This window comes from Muntiacus reevesi, chromosome 3 (genome assembly GCF_963930625.1).
Source record: "Muntiacus reevesi chromosome 3, mMunRee1.1, whole genome shotgun sequence".
In the NCBI taxonomy this organism is placed as follows: Eukaryota; Metazoa; Chordata; class Mammalia; order Artiodactyla; family Cervidae; genus Muntiacus; species Muntiacus reevesi.
In genome coordinates, this window is record NC_089251.1 from 269821804 (window position 1) to 269841446 (window position 19643).

General features: G+C 39.1%; 1 long non-coding RNA gene across 1 annotated transcript; it reads right to left on the reverse strand.

The window, feature by feature from the left end:
- Positions 1-89: 89 nt before the first annotated feature.
- Positions 90-18461, reverse strand: LOC136165522 (uncharacterized). Its single transcript, XR_010662541.1, has 2 exons — positions 18140-18461; positions 90-3675 (listed from the first exon to the last, which is right to left on the reverse strand). It is a non-coding gene; the product is annotated as an uncharacterized lncRNA (long non-coding RNA).
- Between the last annotated feature and the right edge of the window lie 1182 nt (positions 18462-19643).

The window sequence follows — 19643 nt, forward strand, 5'->3', positions numbered from 1 at the left end:
GTCCTTAATTTCAAAGAGGTTTTAAAAGATGCAGCACAACTACAAAGCAATTCCAAACAAAATATTTCAAAAAATGTTTTGAGAAATGACAGTTTTTAAAATAAATATGTAATTTTAAAGGAGAGAATATTCATTTGTATTTATAAATTCTGGAAGTTTGGTTTTAAAAAATTAATCATATAATCAAACATTATTTTTAAAAAGTTAAGATTTTAGAAACATGAGAGAATTAATTATTACAGACAAATATACTGTGGTCATATAAGTGAATAGAAAATATGAATGAGTAACTGTGTCATTTCAAGGGAGTTTTCAACTTGATCCACTTCTGTTTTCCTCACTATGTCACAGTTACTGATATTTTTTATTACTAGATAAAAGTATACTTGGTAATTAAATCTTCAAAATAAATTATGAACTGTGCCAATTTGAATTTTTACTTCTCATTTTTTTCTTACACTCTGAAAATACAAGATACTCTCCATATACATGGTTTTATAGTTAAAACAATTTATAAATACTTCATTTTGCTAAAATACAAGAGATATAAATGGTTGGTTAATATTTTACCTAGATATATTTTTCTACACCATGCCATCTTTCAATTTAAATGCTTCATACTTCACCATATTTTGGAGAAGAAAATGGCAACCAATCCAGTCCTCCTGCCTGAAGAATTCCATGGACAGAGGAGCGGGACAGGTGCAGTCCATGGAGTCACAGAGAGTCGGATACGACCGTGCAACTAACTTAATTTTTCACCATATTTATCATGCTGCGATGCTCAGCATTTTAAAGTAAATCACATTGACTTCCTGCCCTGGAGTAAGAAGTATACTATATAATTTCCCTTAAGTTTAGCTATAATTGCTGCATTCTTATTCTAAATCCCACAAAATCTGCAGTTTATTTTAATCACAGAAGCATCAAGTATATCCATAAATGTAGAGAATAATGTAATGAACTCCTATGTATCCTCATGTTAGTTCAAACATTATCAACTCATGGGCTTCTTTCATCTATGCTTATAACCACTTCGTCCATTCCCCCTCAACCCAAATTTATTTGAAAAACAAATCTCAGTCATCATACTGTTTCTTCTCTAAAAAAATTCTACATGTATATTTAAAAACGGATTCTTCCTAAACACAACCACAATGCCATCATTAGAACTACAAAATAAACATTTTCTTAATATTCTCAAATACAGTCAATGCTCACATTTCCTTAACTGCTGTACACATATTTCCCTGACTGTCACACACACACAGAATATTTTTATACTATCAATGACATGTAATCAATAACAAAGCAGTATTCTCTTTTGCCACTAGATGGCACTACTGTATAAATTTCAGAAATCCTGAAATAATGTAATTGAAAGAGACACACCTTGCCATCCACAGGGTGGACACATTACACAGGAACGATCAGCAAACATAATACAAGATCATATGATGTATTACAAAGTCTAAAAAGTTATTTTTTTGAAAAATAACCATTGTTTCGGATTAACTTTAATCCAATGTAGTAAGTTCCAATGTTTCCAAGTGTCTTCATTCACACATCAGTATTTTAAGACAAAATAAACAGAGCATGGTTTTCTGTTAGTACTATAAAGCTGCTGCTGCTTCTTTTTTTTCAAAAAGTTTCTTGAAAGGAGATACATAAATAACTTCAGTATAAGGGCATAACTGCTATGATACCATACACTAAATCCTGAAGAAATATGTGGATGGCTTTGCAAGGATGTCTGTAAAAACACTCACTGAGCAGTAATCAATTCATGGTTGAATTCAGACATATCTTAAATACTAATATTCATGATGTATATTCATGACCTCATTCCTAAGAGGCCAACCTGGTATTCCATTGCAGAAACTTAAGGATCTGCCTTATAGTGTTACTCTGAGAGACATTCCACATTTCAGCATTTCCATCCATGGAGATAGATCTAAAGGTATGTTAAAATGTTTCACCAAAATGAAGTTTCAATTTGCTCGAGTAGTTTATAAAAATAAAAAACTTGAAAAAGGGACTCAGAATTCTGCACAAGAGACATTCAGATAGGTGTGCTAGGAAGAATTCTCTACAAAATATACTTCTGAAGCAGATAAACCATTAGTCTTGCTGGGGAATTTAAATTTTGTATCTTTAAACTTTTAAAACCACGTGTCATGAACAATAATTTTAGATACATTATGCTGATCAGTGTTAAAATATCAAGCTACGCTTTTTTAACCTAGTAGGTAATTGATTCACAGCTGTTTTCATGGTTTGCAGTGAGAAAAAAAAATGCTTCTTTATAGTCTATAGAAAAAAATATTTCTTTATGAAGGATCTGAGATCGGTATCTTGGAGATCTGTCATTGCTACTGCCACAGAAATAGGCAACACAGTAGAAAAGATTTATGCATAGAAGAGAAAGAGAGAGAGAAAAAGAAAGAAAGGTTCAAATGAGTAAAAGGCTAAACTGCTTTGATAGTGAATAAAAAGGCAAAAGAGGAGCAGCTCAATAGTTCAGTAATACACAGAAGCTTGAAGAATAAGAGAGACCTCAAAATGCATGGAAAAAGAAATAGAAGAGAATAATAAATGAATAAGGAATAAGAGTAGTAAGCAGACAGGAAGAAGAGGGTCAGAAACCCAGATGGTAAAATGGCCAAGGCGCAGAAAAAACACGTAGCAAGAAGGATTTTTTTAAAAGAGAAGGAGGTAACAGTTTTGTTGATGACCTCCAGTTCTATTAAATTCAGTGAGAGGAAAATCTGCCTAACTGGAAATTAAAACAGTTAAAGTTTTGACTGCAATTATTTTGATTTAAGAACATATTTTCCCAGTGAACACTGAATATTTTATAACTTTTCATGGAGGTTATCACAGCTTTGCAATGCTATACAGCAAACCAATTTCAGGGCTTGAGTGTCGTGGACATCTTCTGTTAGTGCAATGACTACTTTTTCAAATAAAGCAATTTAATTCCAGAAGGGCACCCGACAGTCTGTAGCTCAGCTTATGGCAAAACCAGAAATAGAATCAGGTACTAATCTTCACTTCGGGACTCTTCTCATTAGGTCACCCCAAATTTCTTGACGATCTATCACTGCAGCACTTAAGTGATGACAAGATCTGAGGGGGTTGGGGATGATGACTATGCTTTGTTTTAATCCTTAAGATAAATTTGGCAGCTGTGAGGCTAGTTTCTGTGAATTACATAGAATGCTCAGCCTCACTATAGTGATGGTAAAGTTGGTCTCTCATTTTTAAGCTTAAAAATAACTAAGGACTAACTACTTAGTCAACTGTGGTTTTATAATCATTTTCTTTATATGATTTGCTGGATGAATTAAAAACATCTGGACTGAAAATATCAATGTTAACTTTTGCAAGAAAGAGTTTACAGATTACTGCTTAACTTAAAAAATACACTTCTAAGTAAGTGAAGTGTCTAACCCAAAGTTTACAGGAAGAAACATGGAATAAAAATGGATAAACTACAATTTAAAGTCACAGTCTTGATACCTTCATATTAGATGCCTCAGTTTCCAGTTTTGTAAGATGATTGAAATTATCTTCTAGCTCTTGTCAAAGATTTGAGTTCTCCATCTTCAGGGCCTCAACTTGCTTTAACAACTGATCATAGGAAGCTGCAGCCATCCTTGGCTACCCCTGGACCTATAAGGTTAAAAAGGATTTTGAAATTCACTACTGAAAAAATAGAGTGGCTGCTTGTTACAAAGAAAGGGATAAAGAAATAAAACCTCAGAGACATTTAACAAGAACTGTGTTAATGTAGCAGTTTCAGTACCAAAACAACACTGTGTGAGTGGCAGGGCCTTTCTGAGAAGCCGAAATACCGGGGTTTAATGAAAGACAAATAAGAGTTAACATAGAAGAGAACGTCAGTAGTGTTTGAAAAACACCTGCCTTTTCACAGGTGGGTAAGATTTCTATCAGGTTAGAATTTTTTTGAGGTTTCAGAGATATTTTAAATGGTCTTACAGACAAGATTTGGGAAATGCAGTTATTGATAAGAAATATATTTATATTGGTCATATTAATTTATTTCTGGATTTTGCCCAACAGTCACATAATTTTATAGCCCAAATGGATTAATGAGATTAGGTATTGCAGTCTACCACTTTTCATTTGATAAAAGGCTAGTCTTAAACATTATCCATGGGGAAATATGAAGTTCCAAAAAGGCCTCATTAAAAAGGCGGTCATTAAACAAAACAGACACAAGGGAGAGGATTGGATTGAGACTTCAACTCTTTTGGAAAGAAAGATGATAAAAACTGCTAATATAAATTATATTACATTTATCCAAAAGGATGAATACAATAGGCCATGTTATGGCATACGTATCACAGGACCCACTGTGCTCACATTGAGGCTGAAAGACACTTGAAGAAAACAGATGATTTTAGGAGTAGAGACTGTCAAAGAGAAACGAAGCACAGCCTTGCTATTAATTACATTACCATGAAAGAAAAGGGGAGAAAAGAAAGATACAGATGATAGTCAGGTAATAAGAGGTCCTTGGCCTGAAGAATTAGAGAATGTTAGAAATTATGTTCAGACTACCGAAGTTCCAAAGACCCAGATCCTCTTTGTAGTTTAATTTCTATGGAATAAAATTCTACCTATCTCTTAAGAGTTAAAAAGTATAACAGAGTCTGTACTCAAGCAATACTTAATAGATCTGGACATAAAAAAAATGTTTCTGCAGTAAAAATCCACTATACGAAATAAGGCAGACAAATTACAACACTGGCTAGTCATGACAATATTGTAGTTCAGCAACTGGAAGGGATACCCTAACAAGGGAAATCAAGTGACACAGGTCTCCGTCTGTTCTCCAACAGCTAGGGACAATAAATCTGGAAGGAAACAAGAGTCCTGGGTGGTGGGGATCACCCTCAAAAACCTTCATGACTGAAAAGAGTGAGCGCTAGACTAGTATTTGGGGATCCGGGTCTCAGTTTCAGTCTTGGTCGTGCCTTCACCTTTGCCCCTGAATTTTAACTCATTTCACCATTCGTAAAATGGACATTTACTACCTTTTCTAATATAATTTACAGGGATATTGTTAGAATTGAGAAACAAAAGGATGGTCTAAAAATAAAAGTCCTGTGTAAGTTATACCATGAAAATACACTTACTATGTAACTTCCTTAGTAAGACCTAAAGTTAATCTACTGTTAAAAGCCTTAGTCCTCTGACCAATCGACAAGAGGTGAAGAAGTAATTCACTCTTTTGAAAAAGGACTGAGAAGGTACATGAGAAACAAAGGAGAAATTCATAGGTGGGATCACTTATCTGTTTTGTGTGCATGCATGCTCAGTTGGGTTTGACTCTTTGCAACTCCATGGACTGCAGCCGATCAGGCTCCTCTGTCCATGGGATGATCCAGGCAAAAATACTGGTGTGGGTTGTCATTTCCTCCTCCAGGGCATCTTCCTGACCCAGGGATTGAACCCCAGTCTCCTGTGCTGGCAAGCGGTTTCTCTACTACTGAGCCACCTGGGAAGCCCTATCTATTTTATACCATACCACTAAGAAGCAGCTCTACCTACAAAGAGGCAGTACATTAAAAATCATGTGACAAAGGTGGGAATCTGACAGCATTTAGTAACGTAAGACCTAAAATTCCTCACTCCAAATAAAATCCTAACAGGCAATTTTCCACTAAAATAGTATAAATAAGAGAAAAAGTAATAATACAGGGAAAGAGAAAATTACTGGAATTATGTTTAGACACAGAGGCTATAACCACATACAATCACAAAAAGAGCCAGATGGACAAAATGAGCAAGAGACTACTAAAAGTGCTTTTTACTGGAACAAAAAAGAATTCAACCCTTTAGGTGGACAATTAAAACATACCATTATTTTTTTTCTCTCTCCCTCCAGAATCAAAACATTTAAGTCATTTCTGCTTTAGAAAACAGGATGTTCTCATATAATTTTATGAGAAAAATAAGATGTTTCGAGGTAATACTTTGCCTTATGTCCTTTTAATATGTTGCCGCCATACCTAAGTCAAAATTGCTTAATGCAAAATTTAAAAAATCATAAATTTGTTTTAGAAAGCCTTTTAAACAATCACAAGAATTTCATACCAAATATATCGTAAATGCAACTCACCCAGCATCATTTAAAAAAAAAAAAACAAACTCAAATTTATCTGATGAAATGGGAAAAATCTCTGAATCTTTAAAACATGCTTCTCAGTAAGCGAAAGGGTTAGCTGCTCAGTCCTGTCCAACTCTTTGAGCGCCATGGATTGGAGCACGCCAGGCTCCTCTGTCGACGGAATTCTCTAGGCAAGCATACTGGAGAAGGGAGTCAATCTCTTTTTCAATGGATGTTCCTGATCCAGGGACAGAACTCAGGTCTCCAGCATTGGATTCTTTCTGAGTCACCAGGGAGACAGGGTGTGCACTAAAAGGATTCTCACCCCTTAAGAGCAGGGTAGGGGAGAAGAGAGTTTTATAAAAGGACTGTTATCTAGACTTTTATCCAAATGGTCACTAGAAACAAATCTACAAGGACCCTAAGATATTAACGCAAGGAGGCAGAAAAGTTTAGGTAGGTAAGGGATACACAATTAGAATTAAATCTGAAAGATTCTTTATTATAAATTAAGAAGTTTGGGATTTTAAAAAAATTAGTTAAACTGCTTTTATTCTTTTGGTTTAATGAATTTTAAAAAAGATGTATTTGTCAGTACTATCAGATGGTAATGAAAAAAAAAAAAGAAAATATCAATACAAAAAGAAACCAAAAGAATCATAGAAGACTACTTTGCTCAAGTCTATGTAAGCAAACTTGAAAACCAAATGAAATACATAATTTACTAGAAAGTGTACTTTTGATACAAACTACTTTGATAAAAACTAACCGCAAGAGATGGAAAATCTAAAATTTACAACAAAAGTCACTGTTGTAAAACTGATAGAGCTACATAGAAGAAAAATATTATCATGCCGAAGGTGATGAAAAGACGCCTTAAAAACTCAATGCCCATTCTTATTGAAAATACTGGATATAAAAGCACACTTTTTAAACACAATATATTTCAGACCCACAATAAGCCAGCACCACCCGATGAGGAAATACTAGATATACTATATTACTATAGTCAGGGAAAGCCCCATTTTTACCACTGTTACTCATTTTTATCAGTCAACACAGAGAATGAAATTAGAAAGGAATACTACTGGTAGGGGTACAATTAAATAACTAGAATATCCAAAAGAACCAACTAAATATTACTACAACAAGATAATCTAGTAGTTTAGTCAAGTACAAAACATAAAGAAATCTTTCCTTTGTATGTACAAAGAGAAACCAGATAAACGATAAAATGAAAGAAAAGATCTTATCTATAATTTTAAAAAAACAGGCATAAACTGAATAAAGAGTTCAAAACATGTATGAGAAAAACTATAGAACACTTCTGAGAGACACAAAGGTAGATTTCAACAAATGGAAAGACATATCTTGTTTCTGTACTAAAGATTCAGTAGCATAATGATGTTCTTTCTCCCTGAGTTAATTTTACATGGTCCCCAAATAAATACTATATAAATTTTTTTTTTATTTTGTTTGCTACAGCTAGACAACTGGAAAGAAAAAACAAGCAAAAAAAAGGGAAAATATGAAGGGAAGAGCAAGAGTATTCCTATGACATATTAAATAATTGCTGCAAAGCCATTATAAGTAAAAGAGTACGAAGTCAAATGTACTGTATCAGTAAGCTAATTTCTTAGCTCTTATCATTATACTATGGATATATAAGATGTTAACATTAGGAGAAACTAACTGAAGGGTACATAGGAACTCTCTTATTTTTCTCTTTTATAAGTACAAAGTCATTTAAAAATAAAAAGACTTTAAAAAGCTATGATACTGGCAGATCAACCAGGGAACACATTTTTTTAAATTCCAGAAGTATATGAAAAGTTAGTCATAGTAAAGGTAGCATCTCAAAGACATGTAAGAAGATGAACTTGAAATAAGCGGCAAGCATATGACCCAGCAATCCCACTTCTGGGCATACACACCGAGGAAACCAGATCTGAAAGAGACACGTGCACCCCAATGTTCATCGCAGCACTGTTTATAATAGCCAGGACATGGAAGCAACCTAGATGCCCATCAGCAGACGAACGGATAAGGAAGCTGTGGTCCATATACACCATGGAATATTACTCAGCCATTAAAAAGAATTCATTTCAATCAGTTCTAATGAGATGGATGAAATTGGAGCCCATTATACAGAATGAAGTAAGACAGAGAGATAAAGAACATTACAGCATACTAACACATATATATGGAATTTAGAAAGATGGTAATGATAACCCTATACGCAAAACAGAAAAAGAGACACAGATGTACAGAACAGACTTTTGGACTCTGTGGGAGAAGGCGAGGGTGGGATGTTTCGAGAGAACAGCATCGACACATGTATATTATCTATGGTGAAAGAGATCACCAGCCCAGGTTGCATGCATGAGACAAGTGCTCGGGGCTGGTGCACTGGGAAGACCCAGAGGGATCGGGTGGAGAGGGAGGTGGGAGGGGGGATCGAGATGGGGAACACATGTGTATTCATGGCTGATTCATGTCAATGTATGACAAAACCCACTACAATACTGTAAAGTAATTAGCCTCCAACTAATAAAAATAAATGAAAAATAAATAAATAAATAAGTGGCAAGGGCAGCCATGAGGAAGCATAAGACGGCACCTATCTCTCAAACTGCACATTAGGGTAAGTTATAGAAGAAACAGGGGTTCAAGTGCTAACAACATCACATGGCATTTAAATTACAGAAGAGAGTTGTGTTTGTAATTAAAAATACTTAAATGGAACATACCCTCTTCCAAGGAGGCTATTATAGAGCAACGAACATTTTAATTTCAACTTATTTGTGAAAGGGTAAGGCACATGGAAGGCTTGTTGGACCTCTGAAATGATTATGTCTATTACTACAATAGGGTTAATAAATCAAGTTCTTAGGTTATATCAAACAAATGGGACAGGTTTTTACTGGGAAAAAAGCATAACTACTTTTAATTAAACAGGATACATCCATGAAGTGGAATATTACACTGGCATTAAAAATGAGGTTGATGTATAAACAAACAAAAAGAAGAGAGAAAACAAGAGAGTACAGATCACTACGTCTCATACTGTTCATCCTGTTTTAGTAAAAAATAAAAGGGTTGTAAAAAGATAAAAATGTCATTGAGAAAAAGTACACTGACTGCCTCTGGAAAGGTCTCAGCTCTGCTGAGAAGATGCCTTCCTTTTCATTGTATACGTTTTTGTAAAGTTTGAAGATCAGAGCAAAAGGTTAGTTTCTTTAAAAGATTGAATATTAGAGACAGACAAGATCCCAAATATATAAAGTGAACACAGTTTAAAGGTGGGGGGAATTGACTCAAGAAAGAAATAGATAATAGTTCTACAACTACTGAAAGCTAGAGGAGTTTAAATGTTTCCCCTTTCCTCTGTCCAACACACACAAAAATACCAGATTCAAATGGCTTTATAAACACCTTCTACCAAACATTTGAGAAATGCATCATTCCAACCTTAACAAAATTAAATTATGTCATAGAAGATAATTAGATACAATTGTATTATGTAATTCATGTGGCATTAAGTGAAAATGCAGAATTATCAAATTATTAATACACAAATATTTATAACTAGATAACATATATTATAAATATTTTGTTAAATTATATAAATTATGATAGTTGTATAATTTATATAATCTAATAATTATATAAACTTATTAAATGACAGTGATCATAATAATTATGAATTAAAGTTAAATACATACTGTATTTGTAATATGATACTATCTAGCCAACTAGCCTTGTCTTTTTTTAAATGAACTATGTATGTGCACAGAGAAGACTGAAAGATCACTAAAATGTCAAGGGTCTTCCCTGGGTGTAGAAATGATAAAAATCGTGATTTTTCTAAATTTTATAACACTTCTACCAACTAACACACATTATTTCTGTATTTTTTCCTCCAAAAGTTAAGTACCTCTAGTTTGGACACAATTTGAAATCATCACATTTGAAGGAGAAGAAAAGTAAGGGAGCCAAAGGCAGATTCAGGTACATATATAAATTGTGGGGGAGCCTTTCTTAATACAAATTAATTCAAAATTGCTAGTGCTACTGCAAAAGGGCACAGGAACTCCAATTAAAGATTACTATTCACATACATAGAAAACTGACGCTCAAAGAAATTTCAAGGTTAATTCAGGTCCACCCACAGTGAAGTGGCAAGCCAGTGTTGGTCAAATCCTCATGAGCAGATCATGCTAGACCACCTACCTAGATATACGTACAGTAGGTGCTCTGTATCCTTGGGTTCTCCATTCAACCACTGTGGATTCAACCAGCCACGGGTCAAAACTATACAGAAAAGATCTGGGGAAAGTTCCAAAAGACAAAACTTGCATTTGCCAAGCAGCCTGGCAACTACTTACATAGCACTTACAAGGTTATTATAACAAACCTAGAGACGACTTAAAGTATAATGGGAGGGATATATGTAGACTATATGTAAATACTATACTGTTTTATATTAATAAAAGGGACTTGAGCATCTCTGGGTTTTGATATCCTCCAAGGTCTCAGAACCAACCACTCACAGTTACTAAACGATGACTGTGTTATCTCCCAGAGCAGCTTGTTTCTCCTTCAGAGTCTCATGATTCCTAAAAAGTTACATGTTCAGTTTGCATTCCCACCAACAGTGTAAGAGGGTTCCCTTTCCTCCACACTCTCTCCAGCACTTATTGCCTGCAGACTCTTGGATAGCACCCATTCTGACTAGCGTGACATGGTACCTCATTGTGGTTTTGATTTGCATTTCTCTGATAATGAGTGATGTTGAGCATCTTTTCATGTGTCTGTTAGCCATCTGTATGTCTTCTTTGGAGAAATGTCTGTTTAGTTCTTTGGCCCATTTATTGATTGGGTCTTTTATTGTTCTGGAACTGAGCTGCAGGAGTTGCTTGTATGTTTTTGAGATTAATTCTTTGCGAGTTGCTTTGTTTGCTATTATTTTCTCTCATTCTGAAGGCTGTCTTTTCACTGTTGGTGGGAATGCAAACTAGTACAGCCACCGTGGAGAACAGTGTGGAGATTCCTTAAAAAACTGGAAATAGAACTGCCATACGACCGAGCAATCCCACTGCTAGGCATACACACCAAGGAAACCAGAATTGAAGGAGACATATGTACTCCAATGTTCATCGCAGCACTGTTTACAATAGCCAGGACATGGAAGCAACCTAGCTGTCCATCGGCAGACGAACGGATAAGAAAGCTGTGGTACATATATACAGTGGAATGTTACTCAGCCATTAAAAAGAATGCATTTGAATCAGTTCTAATGAGGTGGATGAAACTGGAGCCTATTTATACAGAGTGAAGATAGAAAAACACCAATACAGTGTACTAACGCATATACATGGAATTTAGAAAGACGGTAACGATGACCCTATCTATATGCGAGACAGCCAAAGAGACACATGTGTGAAGAACAGACTTTTGGACTCTGGGGGAGAAGGCGAGGGTGGGATGATTTGAGAGAATAGCATTGAAACATGTATATTATCATATGTGAAACAGATCACCCGGACAGGCTTGATGCATGAGGCACGGTGCTCAGGGCTGGTGCACTGGGATGACCCAGAGGGATGGGATGGGGAGGGAGGTGGGAGGGGGGTTCAGGATGGGGGACACATGTACACCCATGACTGATTCATGTCAATGTGCTGCAAAACACACTACAACACTGTAAAGTAATTAGCTTCCAATTGAAATAAATTAATTAATTACCAAAAGAAGTTACGTGTTCAGTTATTATCATCCTAGCACCTAGCGCTGCTCAATAAACATTATTGAGTGAATACATCTTTTAAATAATCAGAATAAGTGAAAACAAAAAATCTCAAACAGCTTAGGCAGTATCAATAAATTCTCTTGACCCACAACTTTTTATCAATGAGTAACCACAGCTTTCTCTGGAAGATATCTAGAACAAAATCTCTTTAAATGCAAGAGGCATTTCCACATTTTTATGTTCAGTTAGTTAAATAACTAAAACTAAAGATAAACAGTTTCGGGTTGTCTTATGGAGTATGGCTAATCTATCAGGCGTCACTATCAAGGTAATCCTTGAAGGTAGGCATATAAGTAAAGGTAAAAGAAATTTAAAAACTGGAATGACTCAAAAATTAACTCTGTCAGAGTTAATTCTGCTTCACTGCTCTTATATGATATTAAAGACGTCAAACATGTATGCCCTGGTGTTACGGTAGTGAATACGCTATATTACATGGTAAGAAGGACTTGGCAGATGTTAACTAAAGTTATTAATTAGCAGACTTTAAAAAAAAGGAGACAAGATTCACTGTCACTCGTTTGGCACTTTCTCTGCATGCCATATGGTAGCCTGCAACCCTAAAGAAGGAACACACTCTAAAGAATGAGCTAACATGGGGAAGATGAGCCCCAGAGCACTGTGACCCTTGCCCTAAAGCTCAGAACAATGGCAAAGTTTGTTTTGGCTCTGTTTGGCTGACATTTATCCAATGCTGGCATTGAAAATATCTGCTTTAGTTAAGACCAGTATGGATGCAATAAAGAACCATGTAGTGACATGAGAAAAAAGATCTTCATAACCCACATAATCACGATGGTGTGATCACTCACCTAGAGCCAGACATCCTGGAGTCCGAAGTCAAATGGGCCTGAGGAAGTCTCACTATGAACAAAGCTAGTGGAGGTGATGGAATTCCAGTTGAGCTGTTCCAAATCCTAAGAGATGATGCTTGCTGTCAAAGTGCAGCACTCAGTATGCCAGCAAATTTGGAAAACTCAGCAGTGGCCACAGGACTGGAAAGGGTCAGTTTTCATTCCAACCCCAAAGAAAGGCAATGCCAAAGAATGCTCAAACGACCACACAATTGCACTCATCTCACACGCTAGTAAAGTAATGCTCAAAATTCTCCAAGCCAGGCTTCAGCAATACGTGAACCGTGAACTTCCAGATGTTCAAGCTGGTTTTAGAAAAGGCAGAGGAACCAGAGATCAAATTGCCAACATCTGCTGGATCACCGAAAAAGCAAGAGAGTCCCAGAAAAACATCTATTTCTGCTTTGTTGACTTGCCAAAGCCTTTGACTGTGTGGATCACAACAAACAGGAAAATTCTGAAAGAGACGGGAATACCAGACCACCTGACCTGCCTGTTGAGAAACCTGTATGCAGGTCAGGAAGCAACAGTTAGAACTGGACATGGAAAAAACCAAAAAACAACAAACAAAAGAAGACCTGGAGCTGTCTGTGGCTCAGGTCGTGAGCTCCTAATAGCAAAATTCAGGTTTAAAGTGAAGAACGTAGGGAAAACGACTAGGTCATTTAGATACGACCTAAATTAAATCCCGTATGATTATACAGTGGAGGTGACAAATGGATTCGAGATGAGATCTGGTAGAGAAAGTGTCTACCAGATTCGTAAAACTGAAAGAGGTTCATATATGAGTTTATTGAAAGAGATTCATATGTTTTATATGAGTTTATATACGAGGTTCATCACTGGAAAGAGGTTCGTAACATTGTATAGGAGGCAGTGACCAAACTAGTCCAAGAAAAAGAAATGCAAGAAGCTTAAGTGATTGTCTGAGGAGACATTAGAAAGAGCTGAGGAAAGGAGAGAAGTGAAAGGCAAGGGAGAAAGGGAAAGATATACTCAACTGAGTGCAGAGATCCAGAGAATACCAAGAAGAGATAAGAAACGCTTCTTAAGTGAACAATGCAAAGAAAACAACACAATGGGAAAGACTAGAGATCTCTTCAAGAAAACTGGAGGCATCAAGGGAACATTTCATGCAAGGATGGACACCATAAAGGACAGAAATGGTACACACCTAATAGAAGGAGAAGATATCAAGAAGAGGTGGCACGAATACACAGAGAACAGTACACCAGTCACTGTGGTCACTCACCCAGAGCCAGACATCCTGGAGCGTGAAGTCAAGGGGGCCTTAGGGAACATTACTACCAACAAAGCTAGTGGAGGTGACGGAATCCCAGTTGAGCTATTTGAAATTCTAAAGGATGATGCTGTTAAAGTGTTGCACTCAATATGTCAACAAATTTGGAAAACTCAGTAGTGGCTACAAGACTGAAAAAGGTCACAGTTTTCATTTCAATCCCAAAGAAAGGTAATGTCAAAGAATGTTCAAACTACCATACAATGGCACTCATTTCACATGCTAACAAGGTTACGCTCAAAATCCTTCAAGCTAGGCTTCAAAAGAATGTGAACCTAGAACTTTCAGATGTACAAGCTAGGTTTTGAAAATGCAGAGGAACCAGGGAGCAAACTGCCAACATTTGTTCGATTATAGAGAAAGCAACAGAATTCCAGAAAAACGTCTGCTTCTGCTTCATTGACTGCGCTAAAGCCTTTGAATGTGTGGATCGTAACAAACTGTGGAAAATTCTTAAAGAAACACCAGTACCAGACCACCTTACCTGCCTCCTGAGAAACCTGTATGCAGGTCAAGAAGCAAGTTAGAATCGGACATTGAACAACTGACTGGGAAAGAGTTATAATAAAGCTGTATCTTGTCACCCTGCTTATTTAACTTCTATGCAGAGTACATCATGAGAAACACTGGGTTGGATGAAGCACAAGCTGGAATCAAGACTGCTGGGAGAAATATCAATAACCTCAGATATGAAGATGATATCACTCTAAGGGCAGAAAGTGAAGAGAAACTAACGAGCCTTTTGATAAGGGTTAAAGAAGAGCATGACAAAGTTGGCTTGAAACTCAGCATTCAGAAAACTAAGATCATGGCATCTGGTCCCATCACTTCATGGGAAATAGATGGGGAAACAGTGGAAACAGTGTCAGACCTTTATTTTTTGGGGCTCCAAAATCACTGTGGATGGTGACTGCAGCCATGGAATTAAAAGATGCTTGCTCCTTGGAAGAAATGCTATGACAAACCTCAACAACATACTAAAAAGCAGAGACATCACTTTGCCGACAAAGGTCCGTCGAGTCGAGGCTATGGTTTTTCCAGTGGTCATGTATGGATGTGAGAGTTGGACCATAAAGACTGAGTGTCAAAGAATTGAGAATTGTGGTGCTGGGGAAGGCTCTTAAGCGTCCTGGGACTGCAAGAAGATCAACCAATCCTAAAGGAAATCAACCCTGAATATTCACTGGAAGCACTGATGCTGAAGCTGAAGCGCCAATACTTTGGCCACCTGATGCGAAAAGCCAACTCACTGGAAAAGACCCTGATGCTAGGAAAGACTGAAGGCAAAAGGAGAAGGAGGTGGTAGAGGATGAGATGGCTAGGTAGTGTCACCGACTCAATGAACATAAATTTGAGCAAACCCCAGGAGGTAATGGAGGACAGAGGAGCCTGCCATGCTGCAGTTCTTGGTGTTGCAAAGAGTTGGACACAACTGAGCGACTGAACAACAACTACACCAGGCTCCTAGGATTAAAGAATAAAAATACAGTGGCACAGCAGGCTCAAAATTCAGACTGGCTTCTGTGAGCTGCACGGCACACAGCACGGTGTTTGGCAGCCCTGGCAAAGGTATATTTAAGCATGCATGGAGGCTAGAGAGGGCAAAACTTAAAAAGGAGTGATCATGGATAATTACTGAGAAAGAAAGATAAAGAGGGATGATCATGGACACATCTGGAGAAGGTTGCTCTTGAAGAAAAGGAAGGACAATTCCTTCTTTTCAGAGAAGAGTAAATAAAGAAATGATATCAGGATAGAAAAGATTATACCTCAGATGCTTGAGATTTTTCTCAGGAAAGGAAAAGATCAAGTTATTTGCTATAAACACTTTCATGAAGTAAGACCAAAAAAAACCCCTCACAATCGACATTATAGATCTGGAGGATAACAGAACACTAACTGGTATGAAAACAATCCAAAATCCTCACACAACTGTCTCTTGTATCCTTCAGGGATCAAGATAGTGATTAGGCCTGTTCAGAACTGGGCACTAGAAAGATAAATTGACATAAAGTTAAGTATTCTAAGGTATCAATGATGGGCTGGTAAAAACTGATGACCATGGGATCCTGGTGACTAGGGGAGGCAAATGAAAAGAGCAGTAGGCTAAAGAATTGAATGAATAGACACAAAGACGGGAGGGTTCCTAAAGACAGGAAGAGGGGAAGAAAGAGAGAGAGAAAACGGGTTCCATAAGTGTGGAAGAGTGCTTGTTTGTGGTCAGACAGGTCTTGACACAATGCCTCAGGCAATGAGCTACTGCCTAGGGCTGAGCACTACCCCGTCAGCTAAAAGCACAGAATTGAGAGACAAGTGCCTGTAAAAACACGCAGTCCTCGGGTGCAGGAAACAAACAGGCTTACCTGGTGGCGCTAGTGGTAAAGAACCCACCTGCCAACGCAGGAGACAGAAGAGATGTGGCTCTGATCCCTAGGTCGGGAAGGTCCTGTGGAGGAGGAAATGGCAACCTGCTCCAATATTCGTGCCTGGAGAAGTCCCATGGACAGAGGAGTCTGGCTGTCCTGTGGAGACTGCAAGGAGATGGACGTGACTGAAGCGACTTAGCATAGCACAGCAACAAACAAGTGAATGAATCTGCCCGTACAGGAATCAAACACTTAAAATATCTCCTCTCCTTTTAAAATGAACAATTCTATCTCCAAATTTAAGAAATTCATCAAGAGGCTAAAAGTCTACAATAAAGGTTAAGGCAGATGTGTGTCAGGAGGTAGAACAAAAAGTTAAATCTGTCAGGCCAATTGTAACCCACCTGTTAAAAGACTTTTAGCATAAATTTCCAATAAGGCAACAACAGTCTGTGCTTTAGAAACTCTGGAGAGCACCTAGCATGGCTTCAAAAAAAGGATATCACTCAATTTAATTTTAAAAGCTCCACCCATTGCAATCTCAGTGGATACACTACCATTTATACTCATAGCTTCATTTTTCACCATTCTGCTGCTCTTGACACATTATCCAATTACAGGAAAAAATTGGGAAAAATCAGACATGGCAACCTCCACTACCACATCCCTCCTTCAGTTTGCACTTTTTACACCATTAATTCTGACTACTCTTGCCCTAGTAATAAATGAAGAAGAAATGACACTGGCACAACCTAAATTTTGCAGAAAATATCAAGTACAAGAAAGATTGCCAAGTAGTACTAATAACAATTGAGAACCCAAGAAATTTGAGAAGTTTCAAGTTTAAAAAGCGTTTTCTCCATTTCAGTCCTTTCCAAATAAAACAAAGGGCTTGGACAACACAAGATTGTGAAGCTTCAACGGACGATTTAGCCTAACAGTGAATAAAAGAATCACTAAAATCGCTTATCCTTTCTTGGGCTATTACATTTCTTACCCTCACAAAGCCTTCTTTTAAAACCAGGACCACTTCTCAATTCTTTCCCTGCATCTAGTATACATATGTCCCTCCGTCCGCCCCGCCCCCCCCCAAAAAAATGTTTAGAGACCAAAGACTCGCTGTAGTCAGAAAAGGATTAATTTAGATGAAGAATCACTTGCCGTCACTGGCACCATTCCTCAAAACCATCAAAGTCTCCTGGGGGCTGGATCCCCCCGACAAGATGAACAAAATCCACTGGCGTCTGGATAGCAAGCTTTTCTCTGTAAGTCTATAAGCCTGGGAAAGCTTTCCAGACAGTTAAAAAGACTTCTCAAGGAAGCAAAAGGTCGAGACCAGGAAGATGGGGAGGTGACTAAAACAGGCAGACGACCCACCCACCTAACGCAAAGGAGGGACCGCTTGCAAGGGCTGACGCTTCAGCAGGAGGCAGGAAAGGTTGCGGAGGGCGGCCGGCACTGCGACCCCCGGCCCCTGCGTGGGAATGGAGGGCACGCAAAGTCAGGGGCCAGCCGGAGGCCTGGAGCGGGGCGCGGAGAGGGGGCGGGACGTGGAGACAAAGCAGCGGTGGACTCCGGCTGAACACCACCAGGGTCTGAGCCACGGCGGGGCAAAGCCGAGAAAGCTTTGCCCCAAGAGGAGACACCGAAGCTTGCAGCTTCACCCACCTGCCAGACGCTCGCCCCGCGGACAGAAGCACGGACGCAGCCCGGGCGCTTCCTCTCCTGCCGGACACAGCCCCTGCCGCCGCCGGAGCTCCGGACCCGACAGCACAGGGCGGTAGCGAAGTAGGCAAAGCGGCGACCGCACTCGAGCAGACGGGGGTGTACGTAGGGGGCGCCGGGGGGCTCGGGAAGGCAGCTCTGTGCTTGACCTTCCTCACCGGTGGCCAACGGCGCTCCCTGGGAACAGCATCCCGCCTCGGCCCGCTGCAGCGGCCGGGCTTCCTGCGGCCACAACCCGCCCCCGCGCTACTCGGCCGCCGCCATCTTGTCGGAGGCGGGAAAGACCGCACTGCGCAGGCGCGCGCCGACGCTGCCGGCTCCCCGCCATAACGCGCAGGCGCGGGGGGCGCTTCCCACCCCACCCCCCACCCCCACCCGCCGAGGCCGTCTTCCGCAAAGCCGTCTGCTCCCTCGCACGGGTGCTGCCAAGCTTAGTGGCCAGCCACAAACTGCACCGCAGCCGAGTTAATAGACCCTTCTGCGCACCTCACAGTCAGTCATTGTGTAAAACCCTATCTGTGTGCCAGGTCCCGGGACAGGCTCTGGTGAAAGATTAGTAAAACGCGGCTTCAGCGCTAACTGCCACTGCTGCTAAATCGCTTCAGTTGTGTCCGACTCTGTACCACCCCATAGATGGCAGGTCACCAGGCTCCCCGGTCCCTGGGATTCTCCAGGCAAGAACACTGGAGTGGGTTGCCATTTCCTTCTCCAATGCATGAAACTGAAAGTGAACTCGCTCAGCCCTGTCCGACTCTTAGCAACCCCATGCAATGCAGCCCACCAGGTTCCTCCGTCCATGGGATTTTCCAGATGAGAGTATTGGAGTGGGGTGCCATCACCTTCTCCGTCCAGTGCTAAAGGTGTTCCTAATCTAGTGAAAAAGGACGGGGATGAACGAGTGATTTCCACAATTCTTGTTTGTTACCTGCACGCCACCTTCGCTCTCTTGCCCCTTTGATTTTAATAACTGAAAACATACCTCTTCCAGGAAGTCCTTACTCTCACACAATTTGGTTAGTTCTTTTCTAATACCTCGCCTTACCTCTTTAAGCTTTATTTCATTCATTGTAAATTCAACAAGTACTATTTGAGTTTCATTTATAGTCTAGATATGGTTCTAGGTTATAGCAATAAGAAATATAAACTCATGGGACTTCTATTTTAGGGGAGAGTATAAAACAAACAAACAAAAAAAACAAACTTCAAAAAATCAACGAAATAACATTTCATAGTGGTGAGGGATGGGAAGAGGAAAATACCACCAAAGTTAATGTTGGGTGAGGGGTGGTAATTAGCAATCTCTCTCCAGAGATGACACTTGATCTGAGGCCTGACTGACCACTGGGGCCAGAAGCTATGAGAATCATCCAGGCAGAGCGTTCTAGACAGAAGAACAGCAAATGCAGCACACCTCTCATTCTTGAGGTGGGAGTGAGACCAGCACATA